General features: G+C 44.1%; 1 protein-coding gene across 48 annotated transcripts in view; it reads left to right on the top strand.

Moving 5' to 3' along the window:
* The window catches only part of LOC138813404 (protein FAM114A2-like), a 185,365-nt gene that overhangs the window by 87,411 nt on the left and 83,844 nt on the right, over nucleotides 1-14,110 (top strand). For 33 of the 48 annotated variants that reach the window (XR_011367801.1, XR_011367793.1, XR_011367785.1 and 30 more), the window contains one exon: nucleotides 9,453-9,609. The exons of 14 other annotated variants lie outside the window; for them this stretch is intronic. The gene's annotated coding sequence lies outside the window, so the exon portion shown is untranslated. Of the gene's footprint in view, nucleotides 1-7,996; nucleotides 8,107-9,452; nucleotides 9,610-14,110 lie in introns of all 48 variants that reach the window. One more of the 48 variants, XM_070001807.1, reaches the window with a different exon arrangement.

Raw genomic sequence — 14,110 nt, forward strand, 5'->3', positions numbered from 1 at the left:
ATATTTAAATTTCTAATAGTATCCCCAAGTTTTAGCAGAGGGAACTAAATCCCAAACAGCCAATGCCTTTTTGTTGAGTCAGATAACTTGATTGCAGTGTAAACAACCTTTGCATTTTAAAATACCGAATTTTAAAATACAGATTTTGATTTGTAAATTAAAGAATTCTTAGAAAGTTTAACTAAACTTCCTGTTTAAAACAATACAATAATCCTTTAAGATATTTGGCATACAAATCTGATGACCTTCCTTAGAGTTTCAACTTTTTTTAACAGCATGCTGATTTTCATCTTGAACATGTTCCAACATACTCATACAAAACTTAAAGTGCACAAAAATGAAAATCAGTCCAGAATCTTGATCTAAGATTTAAGATTTGTAAAACAAAGTGCCTTTGCTGAGCTTCATTTACCCAGGGCTTGCTTGTTTAGCAATGCATTTTACCAATTGGCCTTGTGAATACCTTCAGTTGGAGGAAGGCTAGGTGGGAGTCACCTGAAACTGAACTGGCCTATCTTTTATCCAATTTTGTTTTTAGACAAGAGCATTTTACAATTTTTTTAACTGTTCGGACAAGCCAAATGTCCAAACGAGGCTCAAACTGTCTATGCCCTCACCTCCGGCTGCCTCTGCAGGAAAATGCAGCCTGAAGCTTGTAAGGGCTTGTGACCTCCCATGCCCACCTCTTCACTGCTGCAACACAGACAAAACAGAGCAGGTCTATGACCAAGCCCAGACAGAGCTGGAACTTTTATTCCCCCAGAGATGTCCAAATGAACAAAAAGAACAGATTCTAATAACTTGAATAATTGTCTGGGTTTTTTTTTTTTTTCAGAGAATGGTGAGCTCTGGCATTTAGGGGACCTGTTTTGGTGACTGAGAGCCCCCAAATAACTCTGAACCTAGAAGAGAGGTGTTAGTTTAGAGGAACTCTCCTGCAGCCATTTTACATTAAGGGAGGGCCAATCTACCTGGCAGAGAGTGCAGAGATGACCTTGGGTAACAGTACTCATATGCCCTGGCTTTTTCCTGAAAATAAGAAAAGGGATCTAAAAGCATTTCCAAAAGTGATGGATAAAGAAGTTTGGTGCATTTCTACAAAAAGCAAGATATCAGTGATCTCAGAATTAGCTTAAAAAGAAGTTGTTTCTTACTTTTCCTGCTTGGGCCAAATAAGCTTTCCCCTTGGAATTTTATCAGCACCAGAGTGGAGACCTAAGTTTGAGAGGAGATTCTCCACCTCATCCCAAGGTTTCTCCAACATCTGAGGTTGGGGTTGGAGACATAGGTTTAACAGGAGATTCTCCATCTCATCCCTTTCTCCATGCTTGTGGTTCTCAGACATTTAGACAGAAATGTCAACTAAAACAGACAGAGATAGGTGGCTACACAAACCAAATGGTCAGACAGAACAAGTAAGACAACCCAAGTGAGGCCAGACTCCAGGTTAAGAACCCTAATCTGCCTCCACTGGGGAGAGGAGCATCCCAAACTCTTCTGTGGCTGGGAGTTCTGCTGCATCCCACCTCCCCTTCTGCCCCTTCCACTATACCTGGCCAGGCTTTTCAACTTACCTCTAGAGGCTTTTGAGTTCTAAGTTCCTGCTAGGAACTTCTCTCCACAGCTGTCCCCTAGGGAGTGGCTCTTCTGACACCAGTCCAAAGTCTCTGAGCTCAAGGCCCGGGGTCCTGGATCTCACTTGGGCCTACATCTATTATATCCTGGATCCAAAAGAGACTTCACGAAACCCAGATAAAAGTGCTAGGAACTTTATTATTTTTTTAATATGGGGGGGGGGGTTGGCAGGGGCGGCTAGCTCGGCCTGCCCAGGACACCGCGCTGGGTGGCCACACTTCCCAGGATGAAGCCCATGGCCAGGTCGAAGGAGCCGCGCAGCTGCTCCACGTGCTGGTTCTGGGTCAGCAGCTGGTCTTGCAGCGGGCCCAGCATGCCCACGATGTCGCCCAGGCGCGTCAGCATCTGCGGCAAGGCAGCATTCAGCAAAGGCATGGTAGGCTGCAAGAGGTTGTTGGGGGCCGAGGGCGGCGCGGCACCTGCGGGAGGGAGCGCGGAGTCGATGGGGACGGGGGCTCTGCAGGCCTCTGACCCTCCGGACCCGGCCGCCCCTTCCAGCCTCCTGCCCCATCGCCTTTCCCCTCCCCGCCCCTGCTGTCCCTTCCCCTCTCCCGCCCTGCCGCCTGCCTACCTGGCTCTTCCGGGGCCGGGGCCGGCGCGGGCGCAGAGGGCGCCGGGTGGCAGCGGCAGTGGGCGCACCTGTCCTGCTGATCGTTGCCCAGCAGCCCCATGAGCTCGCGGATCTTCGCTTCGAAGGGCCCGGGGGGCTTGCCGCTTCGGACTTTGCTTTTTAGGTACATGTAGCGGCGGCCACATTGCGCAGGTGTCCTTCGCACCTGTCGCAGGGCGAGCGCAGCTGACACTTGGCGGTAGGTGGGCAGTGTGTGACACACAGCCGGCCGCAGCATCTCGGCCAACAGCAGCTCTGTCTCCCAGGTGCTCCAGGGCTTGTGCTGCGCCGAGCCCGGGGACACAGGCACGCCGGGCCTGAGGGGCGAGCAGCGCCGGGTCCCCGGCGCGTCCTCGGCCAGTGACAGCTGCTCGGCCACCAAGTCGGTCCGCGAAGGCGGCGCAAGTGGCGGTCGCCGCCGGGGCCGGAGCAGCATCCCTGCGGGCTGCGTGGGCTCCGGGGTTGGGGTGGCACCCGGGGGCCTGCAGGGGCGGGGGTTGCGCTGGCCTAGAGGCTGGGAGACCCGGGGCGGCTGCGACATCTGGGCTGCCCGCATGCGCTCTGCCTAGGTAGGTCAATCACCGGGAAAGTAGGAACAGCCTTGAGCTCAGGGTAGGATGCGTTTTTATAGGGGTAGGTTAGATAGAGTTATATATACAAGCCATGCAAGGCAGGTTTGGCCTATTTTTCATTGGTTACAGGTAGAACCTTTAAATTAATTTGTTCTTTGCGCTCTGCCGAGCTAGGAACTTTATTACCACCACATGGGACCACTTCCTACCACCGGGAAAGTAGGAACAGCCTTGAGCTCAGGGTAGGATGTGTTTTTATAGGGGTAGGTTAGATAGAGTTATACATACAAGCCATGCAAAGCAGGTTTGGCCTATTTTTCATTGGTTACAGTTATATGACCTTTAAATTAATTTGTTCTTTATGGTAATATCATATGTAATCATTTGTAATAGGTCACTCATAGTGGGACCACTCAGCTGTGGTCTTCAATTGGCGGGCTTAAGGCCTTGTTACCAAGGCAAGCAAGCAAGGTTATAGAAGCAAAACTTCGCAGAAACATAGCCTTGACTCACAGAAGCATAGGCAAAACATAATCTTGACTTGGTCAGCATGATCAATACTATCAAAGCTATTGACACTACTTTAGAAATTATTTTTATTATAAGCTCCTAACTGCTCTTTAATGCACCTGGTGATAAGCCTCGGTTGTCAATAGCCATTTGCAAAGCTGCCAGTTTGGTAAAATTGAGTAAGGGAGCGATGTTCTTTTGCTTTTTTATCAAGGATGGGGAAAGGACAAAAGTTGACTATTGGTCAGCCTTTGTCTGGGGTTTTTCTTTACCAGGAGGTTTTTTCCCTTTATCAATAATTTTGTTTTGTTTTCTGATTTCACAGTTTTGTACCCATGGCTAGTCTTTTCCCAGGGAAAAGGGGGTTCAGGGGAGAGAGTAAATTTCTAAGAGCAGGAGGGACTGAGGCCAGACAACAGAAGAAATTTCTGCCAGTGAATAGTAACTTGGATATTACAGAAAACCAAAGATCTGGTGTTTTAATGCATTAAGCTGTTCACATTGTAATCAAATTATCTGACTTCTCAAAAATGTAAAGGATTATTGCATTATTTTGAAGAAGAACTTTAGTTAATTTTCAAGTTTTTGCTAACACCAAAACTTGATGACTTTTCTTGGGAGTTTAAAACAACTCATTTATGTTTTTACATGATGATGACAGGCAGAAATTTACTGGTAGAACAAACTCCAGAGTTCATTTCAGGGGTTTCACAGAGCAAGGGCACCTGGGACTGAGGAATGTCTCTCAAGGCCTTCCACTAAGTGCGGCCATGTGGCCAGTCCCCTGACACAGGAGTCAGGTCATGACAGGAGTCGTCCTGTTCAGGCGAGAATAGGATCTCACTGGGGCATCCAGATGAAGTGGACTCACCCCCTGGACAAAGTCACAGATGCTGACCAGTATCTTAAAAGATAGTTTATTCAATTGACCAGCCAGGGTTAACTCATCTAGGGAATGAGCAGTCCCAAACTCAAATAGCTCAGGGTTTATAAAGGTTAAAAAAATGCATTCTTTTAGAGCAGATTCAAGCAAGGTGGTGTACAGAAGAACTTCGCAGTTATTTTATTTTGCAAGCTCCTAAGTCACAAACATTCCCGAAACAATTAAAACCATAAGTACTCCTGTAACAATTTCTTGACCTAAAGCAACGGGCAGTTCCTAGTTTTGGGGCCAGGTGTTTTGCTTTTTCAAAACTAGTAATTACAGTAGAAGGAACAGCTAGGGGGTAAATAGGCCTAGTTCTTTCCTCATAACTAGTTGTTCCAGTTCAATCCTGCCTTGCATAGTTTGGCCCTATTCTTAATGAATGAAGTTCCTACAAGAATTGTTTAAGGCTGGGTGCCCGTGGCTCAAACCTGTAATCCTAGCTACTTAGGAGGCTGAGATCTGAGGATCGTGGTTCAAAGCCAGCCCGGGCAGGAAAGTCCATGATACTCTCATCTCCAATAAACCACTAGAAAACCAGAAGTGGCACTGTGACTCAAGCAGTAGAGCACTTGCCTTGAGCTGAAGAGCTGAGACATAGCGCCCAAGCCCAGAGTTCAGGACCCCTGACCAAAAAATAAATAAATAAAAATAAATAAATAAATAAAAAATAAAGAATCATTTAAGGAAGGAGCTAAGAAAAAGAAAATACAGCTAAGAACAAAAGGGAGCAGCAGAGATTACTAATCTCCATATCTAATAGTTATAAAAAACATTCAAGTTAAAAAAAAAAGATTTCAGCCAGGTGTGGGTGGCTCACAACTGTAATCCTAGCAATTCAGGAGTCTGAGATCTGAGGGTCCTGGTTTGAAGCCAGCCTGGAAAGAAAAGTCTGTGAGGTTCTTTATCTTCAATTAACCTGCAAAAAGCCAGAACTGGAGGTATAGCTCAAATGGTATAGCACTAGCCTCGAGCAGAAAAAGCTTAAGGAGGGGCTAGGAAGGTGGCTCAGTGGTAGTGCGCTTGTCTTGCATGCATGAGGCCCTGGTTCCATTCCTCAGCATCACATAAGTAAAAAAAGAAAAAAGCCGGAAGTGGTGCTGTGGCTCAAGTGGTAGAGTGCTAGCCTTGATCTGAAGAGCTAAGGGACATTTCTCAGGCCCAGAGTTCAGACCCCATGACTGGACCCAAAACAAAAAACAAAAAAAAACTTAGTTCAGTCCCCAGTTGAGTGGGGCTCAGTGTCCCAGCTCTGAGTTCACTCTCCAGTATTGGCACCAAAATAGGAATAATATTAATAATTACTTAAGAAGAAACAGGAAATACTTAGGATGTGTTAGATGTTTGCGTCCTGAAGCTCCCTGTTGAGTTGCCTTGTTTCCCTTGTAGTACTGTTGCAGTGGTGTGTGTGTGTGTGTGTGTGTACACAAGTAACCCTATTAGTTATTTTATTGTAACCATTAGGACCCATGAGCAAGAACTATTATAAGAAAACAGAAGTGTTGAACAATACGCTGTAAGCTACAACAGTAGATGGCCTAGCCAGGTGGGCCCCAGGTATCGTTGATTCTGGACTGTGCACAGTTAACCAATCACAGACAGTATTGGCTCCTTGGTTAAACCCCAGAGAAAAAGCTGCCTTGCTCGGGATGCTGCAAGATAGACTGGCCAAGTGAATATCCTGTGTTGAAACAGGGAGAGGCAAGTCAGTAAGGTGAGGGCTATGCAATGCTCTGAAGGAAATGGGCATAAGTGAGAGTACCTGTCCTAAAGGGGTTTGGGGTATTAGTCTTTCCCCACACCACCATCCTAGAATTGTCCCTCAGCTTTTTGTTTAAGGTTAGCACTCTGCTACTTGAGTCACAGCTCCACTTCTGGCATTTTTGTTGCTTTATTGGAGAAAAGGAGCCTCATTGACTTTTCTGCCTAGGCTGGCTTCACAGCATGGTCCTCAGATCTCAGCATCCTGATTAGGATTACAAGCATGCGCCATGGGCACCCATCTATAATGCTGTTCTTAATGGCAGTGGCAGTCAGACAGGGCCTTCATCCATGTCTTATATAGTCTCATCCTAATAGGTATTGTCCTCAGGTTAGAGTGTAGGGGACTGACTGGAAATCTCAGGCCTGGCCAGAGTGACAATTGAGTGAGTTACATTTCTTGAATTTGGATGCAGGCCACCTGCTTTGCTTCTTGGGTTTCTGCTTTCGAGTGCTCTGCTGGACTATACCTGGGGTCTCTGGTGAGACACCTGGGTGAATGTGGGCACTTTTCAGAATGGCTTAGAAGCAGCTCTTGGTGGCTTTGCAGCTTGGCTTTCATTTCTGGCATGACACTGCATTGGGAAGGCTCTGGATCCAGAGTCAGGCTTAGCTTTGGGCTTAATCTCTGCCACATGCTAGCTCTTTCTTCCATTCCAGATGAGTCACTGTCCATCTTAGGCTGCCCTGTCCTGTCTCCTCCTCATATACCTGTCTCTGACTTGGGGCCAGGGATCTGATGAAGAAATTCTCTTCAGACAAATAGAGATTCCCTGGAAGGAAATTGATCATGTACAGCTGGTTTCTCCACTGGCAGTTGTTCAATTTTATTTCCCTTTCATTTTTCTTCCTCTTCTCAGGGATCACTGCCTATAAGAACTTGATAGCAACTAGACTTAGATGGTTAAATGTAAATTGGAGCTGGCTTCTGAAACTCCAGGTGAGTTTCTTCAGGCCTGGGAGATTTTTCAGAGCCCTACGCACCTAATGCATTTTAGCCTTTATTTTTATTTTTCACCTATATTTTTCTTCTTGTATTACTTCTAGATGCCTTTTATTTTCCCTTAGGACTCAAGCATAATTTTCGTTGCTTTTAGGTGTAATTATAGAAGGCCCAACTCATTTCAGTGAGAGGAAGATTTATTATTTCACATAATAATAACCACGGTGGGGCTGGGGGTTTAGCCCAGGGGAAGGGTGCCCGCCTGGTGCGTGTGCAAGGCCCTGGGTTCGGTCCTCAGCCCTGGAAAAAAAAAAAATAATAATAACCATAGCACAAGGGAGATGGTAGAATTCATTAATTCAGTGGCTCAGTACTGTCTTCTTTTTTTGTCTTTTGTTTTGTCAGCCATGGGGACTGAACTCTGGGCCTGGGCTTTTTCCCTGAGCAACTCGGCTCAAGGCTAGCACTCTACCACTTTAGCCACAGGGCCACTTCTGATTTTCTGGTGGTTTATTGGAGATAAGAGTTTCACAGGTTTTCCTGCCTGGGCTGGCTTTGAACTATGATTCTCAGATCTCAGCTTCCTGAGTAGCTAGGATTACCGGCCTGAGCCACTGGCACCGAGCCTGTCTTCTTATATTTATATTCCTACCATCTTTTGAATTGACCATACTGAGTATATTCTCCACAGGCTAAAGTTCATCATCCCAAGTTGGCTGTTGCAGCACCAGACATCCCATGTAAACACAGAAACCAACAGAATGGATGATGAGACAAAATTGGGATTTGTTTGCAAAGAGGACTGAGAAGTGACCACTGAGGTGGTATCAATCCTTGATGAGAAACATGTACCTTTTCTCTTTTGCTTGACAGGTTAAGAACAAATATCTTGTCATTGCATAATGAGATTACATACTGTTCCCTCAACTATTATTTCCTCATTTTATTTCCTTCTGCTCTCTACACTAGAAGGCCAAACAAGACCACTAGCTATTGTCAGAACTACGTACACCTCATTTGTACCTCCTTGTTCTAGGCAGGCTGAGCCTGTGCCTGAACTACACCCTGCCCATGTGGCCTGCCCTGCAGCTGTAGCATAAGACAAAAACGGCTAGAGTCAACAGTACAAGCAGAGCTTGTTCCCTCCCAAGTATGTATTTTGAAAACAATCTTTTTATTTTTATTGCACGATAAAACAGAAAATATAGCTGGTGCTGTTGGGTCATGCTTGTAATCCTAACTCATCAGCAGGCTGAGATTTTAGGATTAAGATTCAAAGCTAGCTTGGGCGGGAAAGTCTGTGAGTCTCTTCTCTCCAACAAACCATCAAAAAGCCTGAAGTAAAGCAGTGGCTCAAGTGGTAGAGTGCCAGCCTTGAGCGAAACAGGTAAGAGCCAGTGCCCAGGTCTTGAGTTCAGGCCTCAGAACTGGCACTCCCACTCAGGATCCATCCAGGATCCTGCTTTCCCTTGATCTGTCAGCCCTCCTCTGCCTCCTCCAGTCTGTGACATTTCCACTGTCCTTTCTTTAGTATGAGCTTGACACTTTTGAAAAGGGCAGCTACTGATCCTGTGGGAAGCCTCCCAGTGTGACTTGGGTGGGTGTTTTTTTTTTTACTTTGGCTGGTCCTGGGGCTTGAACTCAGGGCCTGGGTGCTCTCCTTGAGCTAGATCTAGGCTATCACTCTACCACTTGGAGCTACAGCACCCACTTCTAGTTTTCTGGTGTTCACTGGAGATATGAATGTCACAGACTTTTCTCTCTGGGCTGGCTTTGGACCAACATCATCAGATCTGAGCCTCCTTATTGGCTAGAATTCCATGGGTGAGCCACTGGAACCCAGCTAGGCATATCTTGGTTTATTTGTTTGTTTATGCCTAATTTTATAACTGAATGAGAAAGCTCAGTTATGTCATATCAATTTCTGATGTCTCATTGCCTGGGTGTATCTTTGGCCATCTACTTAAGGTGATCCTTGTCAGTATTTTTCAGGATGAGGCCACTGTTTCTTACATGGTAATTGGCAAATAATCTGAGTCTATAGTTCAATTGCAAAGAGATTTTCTTCAAAGGGTATCTCTGTGCAGGTTCAGCTTAGGAAACAGATGGTTTGAGATGGACATGGGCCAGGTTGGTATTCCAGCAAGATCTTCTGCCTCATCTCTAAATGGCCCAGCTTGTGAAGTGCCTGTGCTTCATCCTCAAGTTCTGTTTGAGAACCTAGCCTGATGTTAGAGATTTGCCTATAAGCTTTTCTGCAAGATAGTTTCCTTCCAAACTGACATTCACAAAGTGAGTTAGGTTTAATATAAGCAACACAAAATGGAACTGGTATCAAGCAGCATTTATTTAGTGTCTCTGTGTATCTGCTACTATGTTAAATCTAAGGAAGGTGAAAGTCGTAGTCTCTGTCCATGAATCCAGCACCTTTTCTTCAAAGTATGATCCTTTGAGCTCCTGTTCTGACACAATTGTTTAACTACATTGGTTTTACAGTTCTCTTTAAATAGCTTTTCACCTGTGACACTCATCTTCAGTGAAACACCAAAAAGAATCTGGAAGTGGAGCTGTGGTTCAAGTGGCTAGGCCCTAGGCTAGAACAAAAAAGCTCAAGAGCAATGCCCAGGCCCTGGGTTCAAGCCCCAGAAATGAGGTAAGAGGAAATTAGCAGCTACTAGATAAAACAGAAGGTTAAGAGGCCAGAGCTAGAGTGGCTCAAGCCTACGATTATAACTACCTAAGGAAATTGAGTCTGAGGATCCAGATTTGAAGCCAATCCAGGCAGACAAATCGAAGACTTATCTCTAAATAACCAGCCTGGGTTCAATTTCATTACCGGACAGAAACAAAAACAAAAAAGTAAACAAAATTTCTGGGGAAGGTTTATTTAGAATGATGGCTCTACTGAAACCACTGAAGCAGTAGAAAACATAGATTCTCTTTTTTTCTCTCCTGTCTCTCTTTTCCTTGTTCTTTTTTTCTTCTTTCTCTCTGCTCTCTTTCTCTCCTAGCACATGCTAGGCAAGACATCTAACCACTGTGTTTGATACCCAGCCACATGTTTGGATTTTTACATAATCCAATTCTCTCCAGGTGCCGGTGGCTCACGCCTGGATTCCTAGCTACTCAAGAAGCTGAGATCCAAGAATCAGGGTTCAAAGCCAGCCCTGGCAGGAAAACCTGTGAAAGTGAAACTCTTATCTCCAATAAACCACCAGAAAACCGCAAGTGGCGCTGTAGCTCAAATGGTAGAGTGCTAGCCTTGAGCTGATTTGCTCAGGGACAATGCCCAGGCCCAGAGTTCAAGCCCCAAGACTGCCAAAAAAAAAAAAAAAATCCAATCTCTTTACCTCCGAAAAGTTCCATTTTCCTTATATTTATAAACTTATACCTTTCTAGCTCCACAACTCCAGACTTCACACATTTACACTACTGAAGGATAAATAATGAGATGCATCTTTTTTAATGAGGGAAGGGGGGCTCATCTTAAAAACCACAAATCAAAGCATCTTACTCGTCTGCTTAGAAACCTACTGCCTTTTCCCATTAAGTTCCATATTAAGAGTTAAAACTATCCTGAGCTGGGCATAGGTGGCTAATGCCTGTAATCCTAGCTACTCAGGAGTCTAATGTTTTGGGATCATAGTTCGAGATGAGCTTGGGCTAGAAAATCTGAGATTCATCTCCAATTAACCACACACACACACACACACACACACACACACACACACACACAGAGAGAGAGAGAGAGAGAGAGAGAGAGAGAGAGAGAGAGAGAGAGAGAGAGAGAGAGAGAGAGAGAGAGAGAGAGAGAGAGAGAGAGAGAGAACAACAACTTTATCCCATCTCATAAGCTGGACTAGCCATGGTGTTCAAGTCCCAGGCCTCCTCTTATTTATCTTTTTGCAAACCTCCTCCCCCTCATTTTTTTGTGCCAGTCCTAGGGCTTAAACTCAGTGTCTGGGCACTGTCCCTGTGCTTCTTTTACTCAAGGTTAGTGCTCTACCATTTGAGCCACAGCATCACTTCTGGCTTTTTCTGTGTATGTGGTACTGAGGGATCAAACCCAGGGCTTCATGCATGCCAGGCAAGCACTCTACCACTAAGCCACATTACAATCCCCTTGACCCGTTTTTTTGCAGCATTTTTTTCTTTTTCTTTTCTTGGATTACTAAAATTTGTTAAGGCCTTTGCATTTGCTAGTTAGTCCTCCCTCACCTTCTCCTGCCCAATTCATATAACTAAACGTCCTTGCAAACACTTTGCTACTGGCCTGGACAGCCCTGTTCTGCCCATTTGGGCCTTGCCAAGTCAGTGGCTTGGGTAATCCCTGACCTTGGGATAGTTGGGAGGGTACTTAGCGCTCAGTACCTGTTGGAGGGTCAGATCTTCAAAAACACAAATGCAGATGGACACCCCCAGTCTCCTTTTCCCAGCTGACATCACTCCAGTGACTATGGTCAGCCAAACTTTAAACCACCCGGTTGGTGCCCAAACTCAATGAACCAGAGCCCAGCCACTTCAGAACAAAGAAGAACCCAGACCCAGAAGTATACCTGGCCAGACCCACCCCAAAGGGGGAAGTATTTCCCAGGCATTGGGAGCACACTTTGTAGGCATCTGCAGTGGCTATGTGCTGGCTGGATGCAAGGTACTTTCTAAGTTGAGGTCGGCAGGAGCAAGGTGCTGGTAAGCCTTGATTGCTGAGAAGGGTAAAGGAGGGAAAAGGCAGCCTGATGGTAGGAATGAGAGACACAAAGCATATGCATTTTGGTTCCTTAAAAATATGAATCCCTTTGGCTTATTTTTTTTAATTTACTGGCAATTCATCATAAAATACCCAGAAAACTTAGGAAACCATTAAATAATGCAAATTTACTTTCACCTACCTGTTATTTATTTATGTTTGCTGAGAGATGATGAATTTATTGAGAGTAGAGTATCTACATTCCTTCTACTAATAATATTAACAGTATAAACAATATAAACTCTTTGTCTTCCATCCTAACACATTCCAGATGATCTTTTATTTTCTTTTTTGGTCGGTTCTGGGGCCTGAACTCTGGGCTTGGGTGCTGTCCCTCAAGTCTTCAGCGTAGGGCTAGCACTCTACCACTTGAACCACAGTGCCACTTCCGGCTTTTTCTACTTACGTGGTACTGAGGAATTGAACCCAGGGCCTCATGCATGCAAGGCAAGTACTGTACCACTGAGCCACCTTGCCAGCCCCTCTAAATGATTTTTACTCATGTAGATTCAAATTTAGATGGTGATGACCAAAGTATAGAGATTACCATTGTTTCCTGTTTCAGAGTATGTCCTAATCTCATATGAAGTTAAATGAATTACATTTCTACAATGATATATTTTGTATGTATTACATATAATGCATGCATTACACATAGTATACAACACACACACACACACACACACACACACACACACACACACACACACACACACACGTATACATACAGCTTAACTCCAAGGTATCTTAAAGTTGCCTTCTGATTTCATGCCTCGTGATTCTTTTTCTCCCCGGTATTTTAATGGCTCCAGGCAACTAGTATCATGTATACCTTTTAGCTTTCTCATGGATTGTTTTTATACGTTTGAACACTCTTTCTGGCATTTTCACCTGTCAGTCTGATGTACGTCTCATGGCAGGCATTTGCAGATAACTATGGGGCTAATCAGGTTAACATAAATTAGTGAATTGAATTCGAGTGCCAATTTTGAGGTGCAGGAGCATTGCCTAAAAGGACCAGTAGCTATTTGGCATGAAGTAGTTATTAAACAGTGACTATAGAGCCTTTGTTGCTAGATCTTTCAGTTTTCAAGGGAAATTGGACACTTGCACTTTTGTATGAAGACTGGTTTTTAAACATGGAACTCATTTAAAAGTTTAGGCACTATATAGATAAATTAAAAACATCTCTAGGCTAGATTTGACACTCCAAGCTCTAGATATGTGTTTGGTTCTTTGTGTATGAATCATGTCTCCTGATTCAAATGGGTGTTTTCCTTTCTGTTAGCATTTTTGGTATGTATCTTAATTATAGTAGTGTGCTGGTCTTTCTGCCTTAGTTGTTAATATGTTTATAAAATCTGTTTGAAACACATATTGGCTCTTTCCTACATGTAGTCCATCTCTCTATAAAATAGGTTTATACATACCTGTGTGTATGGGTGAAGGAGGGTGAAAGAGAAAGAGAGAGAGCACAAGAGAAGAGGGTGAAGGAAAGGGGAGGAAATACATTTATTCTCTCATGCTATTTGATTCTCCTCTTCTTCTGGAAGGAATTAGATTGGGTAATTGAATTGCTGCTTAAAAGTTGATCTGAGGTGCAGGGAATGTGGTTTAGTGATAGTGCTTGCCTACAATGCATGAAACCCATTGTTCAGTTCCTCAATACCACATACACAGAAAAATCCAGAAGTGAGGCTGTCTCTCAAGGGTTAAAGTGCGAGCCTTGAGCAAAAAAAGCTCCAGGACAGTGCCTAGGCCTTGAGTTCCAGTTCCAGGACTAGCAAAAATAAATGTTAAACTAGGAATTCAATGGATATAGCCAAATGGTGGAGCTCTTCCCTGGTATGTGTGGGGTCCTAAGTTCTATCGCTAGCACTGTAAAAAAAAAAAAGTAAATATAAAATATAAGTCAATCGTCATCTCTTTTGTCACATCAAATGTTCCAATACTAACAGAATTTTGGTATATTTATGATGAATATTTTAAATAATAGCAAAAGGCCCAGAATAGTGTTTTATATTTATAATCCTAGACACTCTAGAGAAGGAGATAGGAGGATTAAGGTTTAAGAGCAGACCAAACAAAAAGTTAGTGTTTCAGAGATAGCAAGCATGGTAGTGTATGCCTGTAATCTCAGGTACTTGAGAGGCAGAGGTAAGAAATTCATGGTCTGAGGCTTGCCTAGACAAATTGAGAAACCCTATCTAAAAAACAAAAGCAAAAGGATTAGGGACATCTTTTATTCCCTAGGGCCACCACTACAAATAGGAAACAAAGCCCTAAAACACTGTTCTGACAGAAATGTTTTTGGATAGATTAAATCTCTGGAAGAGTTTTAGTAGGAAGTGATTACTAAAGATTTTAAAGGATAGTCAGTAAAAGGGGAAATAGCTAATGAACCTCC

The sequence above is a fragment of the Dipodomys merriami genome, unplaced genomic scaffold (assembly GCF_024711535.1).
Source record: "Dipodomys merriami isolate MVZ:Mamm:240054 unplaced genomic scaffold, mDipMer1.0.p SCAF_599, whole genome shotgun sequence".
NCBI lineage: Eukaryota > Metazoa > Chordata > Mammalia > Rodentia > Heteromyidae > Dipodomys > Dipodomys merriami.